Genomic DNA, 15,222 nt, shown 5'->3' on the forward strand with positions numbered 1-15,222 from the left:
GCCTCAATGGCTTGATCGGTATGGTCTTGGCCTGCCACCTCGGTGGCCGCTAGTTCGATTCTCGGTCATTCCATTGAGGTGTGAGAGATGTGTATTTCTGGTGATAGAAGTTCACTCTCGACGTGGTTCGGAAGTCGCGTAAAGCCGCTGGTCCCGTTGCTGAATAACAACTGGTTCCATGCAGCGTAAAAACACCATACAAACAAAGAAACAAACATCTCCAGGTATTTTGAAAATTAGATTAGCGCTCTCTACCCATGCATCATTCAGCCCTGTCTATCACTTGCCTCCCCCACTGAATAATTCTTCAAGATATTTTCCTCTATCATAACAAAAATAGACGCCCTCCAAAAAGTATCTCAATGTACACATTTTCTTGTGAGGTCGATTGGCTCGGTAGCAGTCATCTCTGCATTCATTTTTACAAGCCCCAACTGTTGATTCGGTGACCTCACCTTGAGATTTTACAGTCTCCTTTCACCCCTTCAACTTCTTTGAATTAAACCTTACCCACAATTCCTCCAGTTTCTTTTTGTATTTGGACAATTTACCTACATTTTTATCTGTTCATTTATTAAGCTGTAAATTTATTTTCCCCTTTTCTAATAAATTTCTTCTTTCAAATGAACATATGATATTCTTTGGAAGCTTGAATTTCTAGTCAGTGCCCCCTTTGGTGGGCTTGTTCCATATGAATAGAGTTCATTTTCTGAATAATGATGACAACTCCTTTCCTGAATGACGATTATATATATGAGGTCAATGGGAAGCAGACCCCGAGACCTCGTTGTAAATGATGACATTTCATTGTGACGCCTAAAGATGTCAACAGAGATTAAGTTCGTAGGAAGGCAAACCTGTTGACGACATAAGATTAAGTTCGTAGGAAGGCGAACCTGTTGAGATTGCCTTTGGAAACAGAAAGACAAGATTCTTAGCCGAAGGGAAATTAATTCACCTTTTGGCCGCCGAACTATGCAGACAGCGTCGTGTAACCTTGATGGAAACCGGAGCGCTCGTAGTTGGGATGGGGGAATCTTCTGAACCGACGCGTTGTTGAGGCTGCTGCTGCTAGTGTTACCTGAACGATCGAGTTTCTCTGGCTAGTTTCCAACATTTGTTTTTCTCTCACCCTCCCCCCCAGCTCTCTCTCTCTCTCTCAATCCTCCTTCGCTCCTCGTCTCTCTCTCCTTCCTTCTCTCTCTCTCTCTCTCTCTGTCCGTTGGTTTCCTTTTTTTTTCCCGAGTAAAAGCCGCCTGTTCTAGAATGGAGGGATAATTCCCGCACTGAGTGGTAGCCGGTTTTTGGTTATTCTTTTTACACTTTGTTTTTTGTATTATTTTTATTATTTTCACTCCTCTTGTTCTTGTGTATTTGGAAACAAGGCGATTCCTAACCTTCATTTAAGATAAATACGACGTAGGCCTAGCGAAGCCCAGTTACAACAGTATTTGTAAGATAACGTCCAAATTCTCAAAGAGATGTCTGTAAACCTGTTTCGTTAAAGTAACATTGAAAAAATTATGATTTTTCTATAAACGAAATTTGAACTCCAGAATCCCTATGCTGTCAAAATGGTGTTAAGAGTTTCCGAAACAATTTAGATCTTGTGAAACCGTTTGTTGTTTCCTTAAACTCGTGATTTATGTATAGTTTTCTCCTTTACTTCGTCAAGCATTTTATGTAAATATGCATATGGAAGATTATATATATTTATATAACGTTAGCTTCATTAAAAGACGTGCTGCTTGTTGCCATTTCAGACATTATTTTCTGACATTTTCAGACAGTGGTTTCAGACATTGCTTTCAAGCAATGTTTTCATAAGTTGTTTTCAAACAATGTTTTCAGACGTTTTCAGATGTTGTTTTCAAACAATGTTTTCAGACGTTTTCAGATGTTTTCAAACAATGTTTTCAGACGTTATGTTCAGGCGTCGTTTTCAAACATATGTTCAGAAGTTATTTTCGGAAGTTTTCAGACATTATGTTTAGACGTTCGTTTTCAGACATTTTATGTTCAGAAGTTGTTTTCGGAAGTTTTCAGAAATTATTTTCAGAAACTATTTTCAGATGGTGTTTTCATACAATGTATTTAGACGTTGTTTTCAGACATATATATATATATATATATATATATATATATATATATATATATAATATATATATATAAACGGGGTTTTTGAGTTAATACATTGTCCTAAAAAAGTATGTACGATGGTTAAGTCTTTTGCTTTCTTATTTGAGCTAAATTCATGCTGAAAATGTCCACGTATGAAAACAGTGCCTGAAAACATCGTCTGGACATAATGTCTGAAAACAATGTATGAACATAATGTCTGGAAACACCGCCTGAAGATCATGTCTGAAAACACCGTCTGAAAACTGTCTGAACATAACGTCTGAAAATATCCGAAAACGACGCCTGAACATTGTCTGAAAAAATTGTTTGAAATCAATATTTGAAAACATTTGAAAACATTGTTTGAAAGCAATGTTTGAAAACATCTGATTTCATTGTTTGAAACATTTGTCTGAAAATGTCAGAAAATAATGTCTGAAGCTAACGTTAATTTAGAGCAGGACTTGTTCATTCAGTTTTTCCAAGAAGCTAATTACATCTACGTCTTTAGGTATCATCATCATCATCATCATCATCATCATCATCATCATCATCATCATCATCATCATCACTGTATGCTGGAAGTAAATCCTCTTTTAAACCTGTTTTGATGAAAGCAATTGCTGCCTCAGCTGCATTAATTTTATATAGGTTCTTCTCTATTTTCCTAATTATTGTTTTCTCATTGAGAAAACCATAATTAGGAAAAAAAGATAAGAACCTATATAAAATTAATGCAGCTGATGCAGCAATTGCTTTCAATAAAACTTTTATTATTATTATTATTATTATTATTATTATTATTATTATTATATTATTATTATTATTATTATTATTATTATTATTATTATTATTATCATTGAACCAAGGAAACCACAGTAGTGTTAAAAATATTCAAGTAACAATGTTAAAGACGACACATTTAGGGTGTGCTTTTGTAGGGAACAAAACCTGTTAATTCGTTAATAACTGACCACTTTTTCGACGGTTATGTGAAAAAGTGAAAGAGAAAGGTTAGTGTCTTTCAAATGTGTTTCGTGCGAAGTTCCAGCTTTAATATACTAGTTAATAAAAAAATTTTTCCAGCTGAGTTACTTTGTATTTCAAATAAATGCATTTCATGTGAATCTTCTACAGGACTTTAAAATATCAAATAACAAAAATTATATTCGTTATTTCTATAAAAGCCTTGAATTTTGTCTATTTCAGATATTAATTATTTTCCTTAATATACTATGCGGCCCTATAAAATGATGAATTTTTTAATGTGGCCTACGGTGTACTGCGTGAGGCCCACTGAAGGCGCTAACCCACCACGGGGAACGTTTTGTATAGATTTTCCCATTAAAAATTGAAGTCACAATTATGTAAATAAATGAACATTCAAACTTGCTCTAAGAGATGAGTAAGCACGCGATGTCTCCTCTTAGGATGGACTAACAAGGCTTTGAGACATCCTTCAGCAACAAGATATGCATTCAAGCAATATTATTGTCAGATTCGTTTTGGCCGTGTCGCCCTGATGTAGGCCTTGCATTCCTGATTTATGCATTCGTAATGTATGCATTCTTAGTTTATGCATATTAATTTATGCATTCGCAATTTATGCGTTCTTTGTCTATGCATTTATAATTCATGTATTAATAATTAATGCATTCTTAGTTTATGCATATTAATTCATGCATTCTTAGTTTATGCATTCATAATTTATGCATTAATATAATTAATGCATTCGTAGTTTATGCGTGTTAATTTATGCATTAGCAATATACTATGCACTCTTAGTTTATCCATCATATATATAATATATAGTATAGTATATATATATATATATATATATATATATATATATATTACTATATATATATATATATATATATATATATCATATATATAATATACGATATATATGTTATATATATCATATATATATATATATTTATAATATATTTATATTTATATATCTATATATATATATATATATATATATGACGGTATATTTTAGGAAATGAAGAAAACAGGTTAGAAGATTAAACCGTTTATTTCATCGAGAATGAAATTCCCAAAGAAGCGATGTCACTCGTTCCAGAATCGTAGCAGAAGAGACCGAGAGAGAAAGAGTTGTTCCCTGGGCATACTAGATCTATCCGTAGTAAGGTCTGCGGAATCCACCGTATCCTCCGAATCCTCCGAAGCCGCCTGGCCTGAAGCCTCCGAATCCATAACCGCGACGGGGATCCGCATCAGGATCCGCCAGAGCATAAGGGTCGGGCATGGCCGTTGCTAAGCAAGCAAGTACCAAGATGGCGGCCATCACGACGAGGCTGAGATTGATCTGGGGTTAAAAAGGAGACGGTTCATACAGTGATGTATATCATCATGGCACTTAATTAATATTATTATATTATTTACTCAGAAGACGAACCCTATTCATATGGAACAAGGTCGCCACAATGACTATTAAATGACTTGATATTCAAGCTTCCAAAGAAGGAACAAGAGGTGATGGAAAATGCAGAAAGAAGAGATCACTTGAGTTACAAAGATTCATGAAGGCTTTGATAAAAATGTCAGGAAATGATCAAAGGACAAGGAGAACTGTTTACATACACAGGCAAACGCATTTAACAAGAATCGTTTCAACAAATAGAAGTATGTCCAGGTTCCCGGATGACTGACAATTACTGTTTAGTGAATTTGTTATAAAAACATAATTTATGAAAGCTCTAAGTTAACAACTCTGGAATTCAAAAGCTTTATAATGATCCTTGGTGGTTTTCGTACACAAACAAGACATCTAAAGGTCTTTGCAGCGTCCCTTCGGCCCTTAGCTGCAACCCCTTTCATTCATTTTACTGTGAGTCTATCCATAATCTCTTTCTTGCTGTCTACTCACTCCTAACAATTGTTTCATAGGTCAACTGCTTTGAGGTTTTCCTCCTGTTACACCTTTCAAACCTTTTTACTGTCAATTTTCTCTTCAGCTCTGAATGAACTCATAGGTCCCAGTTCTTGGCCTTGGGCCAAAATTCAATATTCTATTCCATTCTAAGACGGTTATGCTATAAGGTAGGCTAACTAACATTGGAACTTCATAATTAAGGTTATAGACACAAAAATTGACTTAAAATACTCAAGATATTTCGGGAACTTCATAAGAACGTATATTACAGTTTGGTAAGCAATGCCCTTTCCTAGTTACTTATATAGACACACTGACAAGAACCCTACTTACAAGATTGTAATGCTTACTATAGTAGATTCACATCAACCGTGCATTTGATGTCTAGGCCAGTCCCTTACGACGCTCCTGATTGGCCCTTGATGAGCCAATTACAGGGCTGGAAACTGTCTCTCTCAAGTATTCTCATAGGCAGGATGTATGTTCCACCTCTCCTGATGGATACTTTTGAAATGAGAGGTGGAACATAGATCCTACCCATGTGAACTCTCGCGAGAGACTGAGAGTTTCCAGCCCTGTGATTGGCTTATCAACAGCCAATCAAGAGCGTCGTAAGGGGCTGGCCTAGACATCAAACGCACGGTTGATATGAATCAACTATAGCAACATTATTAGAGTGAATTCATTGTAGGCTACTTTTAATGTCTAAATCAGCAACAGCGGACGCTCAGTATAAAGTATTGATATGTTATGGATCAGATATGACGTCGAATCACGTCAGCTGTGGACTGTCTTCATAATGCGTAGTCAGGGCCAGACGGGTTTTCGTTAATTATCAAGAGTTAGGTTCGATATGTCATTCTATTTTATAATATTTTTTTTATAATAAATGACAAGAGACTGACCAATTTTATGTCAACATAACTTTTTTATTCTCTCAAACCAAATGAAATTCTGTAGACAAATCAGCGTCTTAATACTGCAACAAAATTTCGGAACCGTTCCAAAGAGTGACCCCCGAGGTTTTGTATCCAAAAGATATATAAAGAAAATGACCCCCCCCCCAACCCCCATCCAAGAGAGTTTAGTCCTACAGGGAAAAAAAAAACACCTTGGATCGCTATCTAGGAAGCATTGAAATCTCCGTTCAAACTCACGAATTTCATGATGGCGGTGAAAAGGATGCTGTCTGGTTGTCTCTTTTCGTCCAGAAGATACTGTGTGTGTATGTTATAAAAGTGTCTGCTCTATTTATACCCAAAACCTGGCACGTTGCCGGATGCCACGCGGAGGGGGAATTCCACGCCGGAAAACAGGATTCAAAAAGGGGGTTCTTCTCCGCGAAGAGTTGTCGGACTTCGCCAGAGTTGAAATCGGAGGACAGACAGTTTTTATTTCTCTATTTCATCGTTCCTTCATTTTTTTGGTATGGGACTCCTAATCTGATGCGGTTTTTTTTCCTTACTGGTCTTGTGTATTCTTCTACGTAGCACCAGTCTCCATATATATTTATATATAATATATATATATATGTATAGATATATAGATATATTATGTATATATATATTATATATTATATATAGATATGTATAGAGGTATAGATGTATATAGATATCTATTATTATAATATATATATATATATTATAGCTATGTATATATATATTATATAATTAGATATATGTATAGATATATATATATTTATAGATATTATATATATGGATTAACGATATATATATATATAAGTCTATATATATGTATTAGATATGGAATAGATATATATAGTATATCTATATATATATTATATATATACTGGTTATTAATATATATTATTATATATAATATATATATAGATAAATTGTATATATATTATATGTATATATCTATAGGTATTATATATATTGTATTATTATATATAGATATATATATTATAGATATATAGTTGTATAGTAGATAGTATAATATAGAGATTAAATTATATGTAGATATTATAGATATATATATATAATAGATATTATAATAATTATATATATATTATATATGTAGAGAGAGATATATATATATATTTATATATATATTATATATGTATGTAATATAATATATATAGATCTAGGATTATACATTATATTATGCATATTATACATATATATATACATATTTTATATATATGACATTATATATTATATACATATTATATATATAATATATACATATTTATATATATATATGACATATTTATATATATATATACATATATATATATATAGTTATATATAATATATACATATTATAATATAACATATTAATATATATATACATATTATATAATCATACATATATATATATATATATATATATATATATACAATTATATATATTACATATATTATATATATTAATATATATATATATATATATTATATATATTATACCATATATCTATATATATATATACATATATCTTATATATACATTATTTTATTATATATTACATATTTGATATATAATATAGACAGTATTTAATATATGATATATATATATATTTATATATATAGGATATATGATATATATATATATATCTATATTTTCATATATATATACTATATATATGTATATATATATATATATATATATATATATATATCGTATGTATATATATATATATATATATATATTATATATATGTATACATGTTATACATATATATATACATATATATATATATATATATATATATATACATATATATATATTATATATACATATATATATATATAAATTTTATCTATATAATATATATATATATATATATATATCTATATACCTATACATATATATATATTACATATTTATATATATATATTTTATATATATATAATATACATATTTTATGTATATGGATCTCTATATATATCTATTACATATATATATATACATATTAATATCTCTATTCTAGTATATATATATATATTATATATATACTATATATATATATCTACTATATATATATACATAATTATAGATATATTATACATATATATATATTATATATATACATTATTCTATATATTATTCTGTTTCATATCCTATCTATATATAATATATTCATATATATATCTCTATATATATCTATGTTCCCTATCTATATATAATCTATCTATATATATATCTATATATATTATTCTATATCCCCTATATATAATTTATATGTTTATATATATTATTCTATATTCTAGCTACATATATAAATATATTCTATTATGTTTATATCTCTTATATTATCTTGTTCATATATATATATTCTCATATAATATAAGTATATTATCTACTATATATATATATTATATAATAATATATATCTGACTATATATTATTATATGAGGATAGAGAGAGAGAGAGCGATAGAGAGAGAGAGAGAGATAGAGAGAGACGAGAGAGAGAGAGAGAGAGAGAGAGAGAGAGGGGGGGGGGGTATTCTCACCATATTTACTCATTGTTTTGTTAATTCCATTCGCTTCCTCACAGTATATTGGATACGCTTATCACTACCAGCCTTGGATTAAGAACTGGAAATAACTGAAGAATTCCTTTAATATCCAGTTCCCTCTACCTCCTCCGCGCGCCCTCCGCGCATTGGTTCGAATCCACGAGAGGACGAAATGATTGTCAAGAAGAACATTACGCTTCGGTTATCATATCTGAAAATTTATTAATTCCGATGTATAACGAATAGGATATTAAAGAGGACATTTGTAGCTGAACGCATGTGTAGGAATCACGGTGATACGATAAAAATTCATATATATATATATATATATATATATATATATATATATATATATATGTGTGTGTGTGTGTGTGGTAGATATATATATATATATATATATATATATATATATATATATATATATATATATATATATATATATACTGTATATATATACATATAAAATATATTTATATTGTTATGAATGTTTTTGCTAAGAGACAGTAAATCATTGTTACTACTCTATTTTTAAAACAGGTCCTCCATTCAATAAATCAATTGCCAGTCCAGACAAAGATTTACAATACACAAGACTTCAGGTAACTAAACAATCAAAAGGGGAGACAAAATAAATAAAATGTCCAAATTTTACACTTTTTATTCACAAGCCAAATTCAAAGAAATGTCCTTGAAAACCTGCTTGAGGAACTAGAAAAAATAGGCACCGACGCGTACGCAATAAATGTCCTCACATACCTCAAACTCCTACCTAACTATTATACCTTACCTTACCTTACAGACCTTACATCTTGTTCGGGTTGCCCCAGGTCCCTCAGTGTGAGGCACCTCTAATGTCTACCAGAGAGTTGCTAGTACATCTTCCGGTATATTTTGCATCTTCCAATCTTGGATGGTCTGGGATGCAGTTTAGATATTTGTCGAGCTTATTCTTAAACACATCTACGCTCACTCCTGATATATTCCTCAGATGAGCTGGCAACGCATTGAATAGACGCTTGCTTATCGATGCTGGTGCGTAGTGGATTAATGTCCTGTGTGCTTTCCTTATTTTTCCTGGTATAGTTTTGGGCACTATTAATCTACCTCTGCTTGCTCTTTCTGATATTTTTAGTTCCATGATATTTTCTGCTATTCCTTCTATCTGTTTCCATGCCTGAATTATCATGTAGCGTTCTCTTCTCCTTTCTAGACTATATAATTTTAAGAATTGTAGTCTTTCCCAGTAGTCTAGGTCCTTAACTTCTTCTATTCTAGCTGTAAAGGACCTTTGTACACTCTCTATTTGTGCAATATCCTTTTGATAGTGTGGGTACCATATCATATTGCAATATTCAAGTGGACTACGAACATATGTTTTATAAAGCATAATCATGTGTTCAGCTTTTCTTGTTTTGAAGTGCCGTAACAACATTCCCATTTTTGCTTTACATTTTGCCAACAGAGTTGCTATTTGATCATTGCATAACATGTTCCTATTCATCATCACACCAAGGTCTTTAACTGCTTCCTTATTTGTGATGGTCTCATTATTAGGTCCCTTATATGCCTATAGCTTTTACCTTTCTTTCTCTGTCTCCATAATTTATTGATTCAAATTTATCAGAGTTAAATACCATCCTATTTACCTCTGCCCAATCATATACTTTGTTAAGGTCTCTTTGTAGAGCGTTCCTATCTTCATCACAAGTAATTTCTCTACTTATTCTTGTGTCATCTGCGAAACTACTCACTACCGAATCCTTCACATTATTGTCTATGTCTTCAATCATAATAACAAACAGTATTGCAGCTAACACCGTACCTTGCGGCACACCGGATATTACCTTGACTTCATCCGACTTCTCGTCGTTTGCAATAACTATCTGTTTTCTGTTGTGTAAAAATTCTTTTAACCATCTTCCTACTTTATCCACGATATTGTGTTTTCTAATTTTCTTCGCTAATATATTATGGTCTACTTTATCAAAAGCTTTTGCAAAGTCTAAATAAACCACATCTGTTTCATTTCCGCTTTTCATATTTTTGAATATGTTCTCACGGTGGACTAACAGTTGGGTTTGTGTACTTTTTCCGGGTACGAAACCATGTTGTCCTTTATTAAACAAATAAAGAGTAAGAGAGAAATGTCACAGTAGTAGAACGAAATCAACACTCACTCACGTGTACACGAAAGGCGGAGAAAAAGCCAAGAAACTTAACACTAATAACTAACTTTTCCTTAACACTAATAATTTACAAAAATAATTAAGATGCACCTTAATTAATCCAATTAATAATTAATTGCTCACCAAATATGGCGAAATCTTACTGAAACTGCTTCAGTCGGAGAAAACTGCCTACAAAGGCTCTCGCGGGAGCCTCCACTTGATGCTTGGAAACAATACTCGAACATTTAGAGTCCACTCACGTAAATGGGAAAGTAAATACCGGCAAAAGGGGATACTCACCTTTCTCTGGCCTCAGAAGGCCTCCTGAAGATTCCCGGAGGATACAGCAGTGCACTCATCGATGCAAGGTCTGGACCTTGCTCACAAGGGGGCAAAAATAATGAAATCCCTAAGACAAACTCGCACACGAGGGCACGGGACAAACCCTCACCACCAACAGCAACCTGTCATTTTTATAAAAGTAAAAACGAGCGTCTTAGTGTCCTGTCCGTGGCCAGAAGGCAATGTTGCAGAAAACAGTGACGAAGAGTGCGGTATGAATAGGTGATGCTGAACCTCCCTTCGGGGAACCGTGACAATTCACCTTCATGATGAAAACCTCCCCCACACCGAGTAAGGGTGACGGGAAAATAACAGGTTAAAACCATCAGGCGAAAGAGGCAATTACTGAAGACGATCCTCCACTCGTTGAAACATGAAAAAAAGGAAACGAGCGGGTAAATACAACCATATAACGACAGAAACAAAACCTTGAGGAGAGTGAAAAGAATCAACAAGCAGTTTTTCGGGACATGTAAAAAAGCACAAATTTAACTTACGTTAACAAAAACCAATGAAATAATTTAAGATGATATTACAATATATACGTATATATATATATATATATATATATATATATATATATATATATATATAGTGTATGTATGTATGTATGTATGTATGTATGTATGTATGTATGTATGTATGTATGTATGTATGTATGTATGTATGTATGTATGTATGTATGTATGTATGTAGCTGAGAGTCTGCTGAGCTGGAATCACAAGTACGACCACTACGCCGTTCTACAGGACAGAGGCGGGGGGAGGCTGATCTGACCAACACTTTTTGAAGAGTCCGCTTTGTTCCAGTTTCTTGTGGTGCTGTCTTAATTAACTAATTTCCTCCAATGTTTTACCGTTCAGTACAGAGGCTATGAAATCTTGTTCAGTGCCCTTACCCCTTGATATCTCAGAAACGTTTCTCGTACCCCCTATCCAATATAAATACAGTACAAAAGTATGAAAATACACGGTAAATATACAGTAACATCACACTGGCTATGAAGTCTCGTACCCCTAAGTTTGGCTTATTATTATTATCATTCATAGATGAGACCTATTCATAAGGAACAAGCCCCCGAAGGGGCCACCGACTTGAAATTCAAGCTTCCAAAGAATATAATGGTGTTCATTTGAAAGTAGTAACAGAAGGTAATAAGAAATTCAAAAATAAAAGATCAATTAGGAAAGAAAAGTTTACTAATAAATTAGCAATTGATAAAAAAAAAGTGTATGAAATATTTAAATTACAAGGAAAATTATTTCAGGGTTTTGGAACTTGCATCCTCTTCGGATTAAAATGTTTCTGATCATCCACCCTCCAATCATCGTAGCAAATTGCATCCCTCTAGCCTTTCTAGTCTGTATTTTATTTAAGGTTAAAGTTTTTAACTATAATCGTGCGCCTGGCAACGATATGGGATAGGCCACCACCTTGCCGTAGTTAAATTTCCTGGACAGAGGTTCATACAGCATTATACCGAGCCAACCGAAAGATAGCTGTATTTTCGCTGACCTTGATTACACACTGCAGAGGCTATACGGAAAACTCGATTGTGCCGAAGAAACTTCGGCGCAATTTTACTTGTTTTTGATAGATAATCCCATTAGCCTTATTATTCCTGTCTTTGGCCGAAGTCATCCGTTCAACTAAAGATTAAACATGAATTTTAAAAATTATTTTTGACTTTAGTTTAGCCGAACATGACACATAAATTGATTCGTAAAAAAATTTCTTAATTAAGTCGTTCGTTGTCAGTATTGAATTTTTAAGTCTTTTTCGTCTGATCAATTTTCAGATATGCAGGTCCAAAACAGGACTTTTTGGATATCAATTTTTCTCATAAATTTTCAGTTTGTTTTTATTAACAATTTTTTTTCTTTTTTACGTGTGTGTGTGTGTGTGTTTGTATGTGTGTATCCTGATAAGGTGGTGGTCCCCCAGTGAACAGTACTGGCCAGGCCAGAGTAATAATATCAAGCTCTCTCTCTCTCTCTCTCTCTATCTCTCCTCTCTCTCTCTCTCTCTCTCTCTCTCTCTCTCTCTCTCTCTCTCTGATTCTTTGTGTAATTTTCGTGATTTATACATTCTCAGTTTATGCATATTAATCTATGCATTCTTAGTTTCTACATTCGTAATTATGCATTCATAATTTATGCATTCTTAGTTTATATATGTTAATTTATGCATTAGTTATATATACATTCTTGTTTTATGCATTGGTAATGTATGCACTTTTAGTTTATGCATTCACAACCTATGCATACTTAGTTTATACATTCATAATTGATGCGAAAATTGTTGCAGTCAAATAAATGATACATTATATATATATATATATATATATATATATATATATATATATATATATATATATGTGTGTGTGTGTGTGTGTGTGTGTATGTATGTATGTATGTATGTATGTATGTGTATTTATATGTATATATATACATATATATATATATGTGTGTGTGTGTGTGTGACTGTATATATGACTGTATATTGTAGGGAATAATGAAAACAGGTCAGAAGATTAAACCGTTTATTTCATCGAGAATGTAATTCCCAAAGAAGCCACGTCGCTCGTTCCAGTGGAGCCCAGAATCGTAGCAGAAGAGACCGAGAGACAGTTGATCTATCAGTAGTCCGAATCCTCTGAAATGAGCAAGCGAGTACCAAGATGGCGGCCATCACGACGAGGCTGAGATTGACCTAGGGTTAAAAAGGAGACGGTTCATACAGTGATGTATATCATCATGGCACTTTATTATTATTATGATTATTATTATTTGGGAAAACCTCTCTATCACGAAAGTATATATGATCTTCTAAGGGGTCCACAATATTAAAAATATATTAATAGTTCGTATATAGTTTAAAAACTCTTTACAAAGCTTTCGAACCCTTCCCTGGCTTCATCTTCAGTCCAAAATCGTACACGAACTCATTAACATTCTTTTTATTATTGTAGACGACTTAGAATCATTGGAAAAGTTGAGTATATCTTAGTTTAACCACACCGCTGAGCTGATTAATAGCTCCCCTAGGGCTGACCCGAATGATTAGATATTTTTACGTGGCTAGGAGCCAATTGGTTACCTAGCAACGGGACCTACAGTTTACTGTGGGATCTGAACCACACTATATCGAGAAATGCATTTCTATCACCAGAAATAAATTCCTCTGATTCCGCGTTGGCAGAGCAGGGAATCCAACTTCGGACCACCAGACTGGCAGCCGAGCTCGAAAACCACCCATCCACCGTGGAACTAGAATCATTGGAACAAATAGAAGTATGTCCAGGTTCCAGGATCTTTGACAATCACTGGTTAGCGGACTTGTAATAAAAACATGATTTATGAAAGCTCTAAGTTGACAACCCTGGAGTTCTAAAGCTTCATAATGTTCCTTCCTAATTTTGTACACACACAAATCATCTACGGTGCTCTTTAGGCATTACTTAAGGCCTCTGCAGCGCACTTTCAGTCCTTAGCTGCAACGCCTTTCAATTCCTTTTACTGTACCTCGGTTCATAGTCTCTTTCCTCCTTCTTGCTATCCACACACTCGTGAAAATTGTTTCATGCAATATTCTATTCCATTCTGAGTCGGTTATGCAATATGGTAGGCTAACTGACATGGAACCTCATAACTAATAATATAATAACAAAAATTGACTTAAAATACTCAAGATATTTCGGGAACTTCATGAGAACGTATATTACAGTTAGGTAAGCAATGCCCCTTCCGAGTTACTTATATAGACACACTGACAAGAACCCTACTTACAAGCCTCACGAGAGGTGGAACATAGATCCTACCCATGTGAACTCATGAGAGAGTGTTTCCAGCCCTGTGATTGGCTTATCAACAGTCAATCAAGAGCGTCGTAAGGGACTGGCCTAGACATCAAACGCACGGTTGATATGAATCAACCATAGCAACATTATTAGAGTGAATTCATTGTAGGCTACTTTTAATGCCTAAATCAGCAACAGCGGACGCTCAGTATAAAGTATTAATATGTTCTGGATCAGATATGACGTCGAATGACGTCAGCTGTGGACGGTCTTCATAATGCGTAGTCAGGGCCAGACGGGTTTTCGTTAATTATCAAGAATTAGGTTCGATATGTCATTATATTTTATAAAAAAATTTATAATAATTGACAGAGACTGTCTACTTTTTTCTCTCATCATTACTTTT

At 33.1% G+C, this 15,222-nt stretch overlaps 2 long non-coding RNA genes across 2 annotated transcripts in view; one reads left to right on the forward strand and one right to left on the reverse strand.

Annotated features, from left to right (window-relative positions):
- LOC135205822 (uncharacterized) overlaps positions 1-15,222 on the forward strand; it is a 183,815-nt gene that overhangs the window by 53,897 nt on the left and 114,696 nt on the right. The gene's annotated exons all lie outside the window — the stretch shown is intronic.
- Positions 4,144-6,368, reverse strand: LOC135205815 (uncharacterized). Its single transcript, XR_010312616.1, has 2 exons — positions 6,181-6,368; positions 4,144-4,456 (listed from the first exon to the last, which is right to left on the reverse strand). It is a non-coding gene; the product is annotated as an uncharacterized LOC135205815 (long non-coding RNA).

This window comes from Macrobrachium nipponense, chromosome 24 (genome assembly GCF_015104395.2).
Source record: "Macrobrachium nipponense isolate FS-2020 chromosome 24, ASM1510439v2, whole genome shotgun sequence".
NCBI classification, from domain to species: Eukaryota; Metazoa; Arthropoda; class Malacostraca; order Decapoda; family Palaemonidae; genus Macrobrachium; species Macrobrachium nipponense.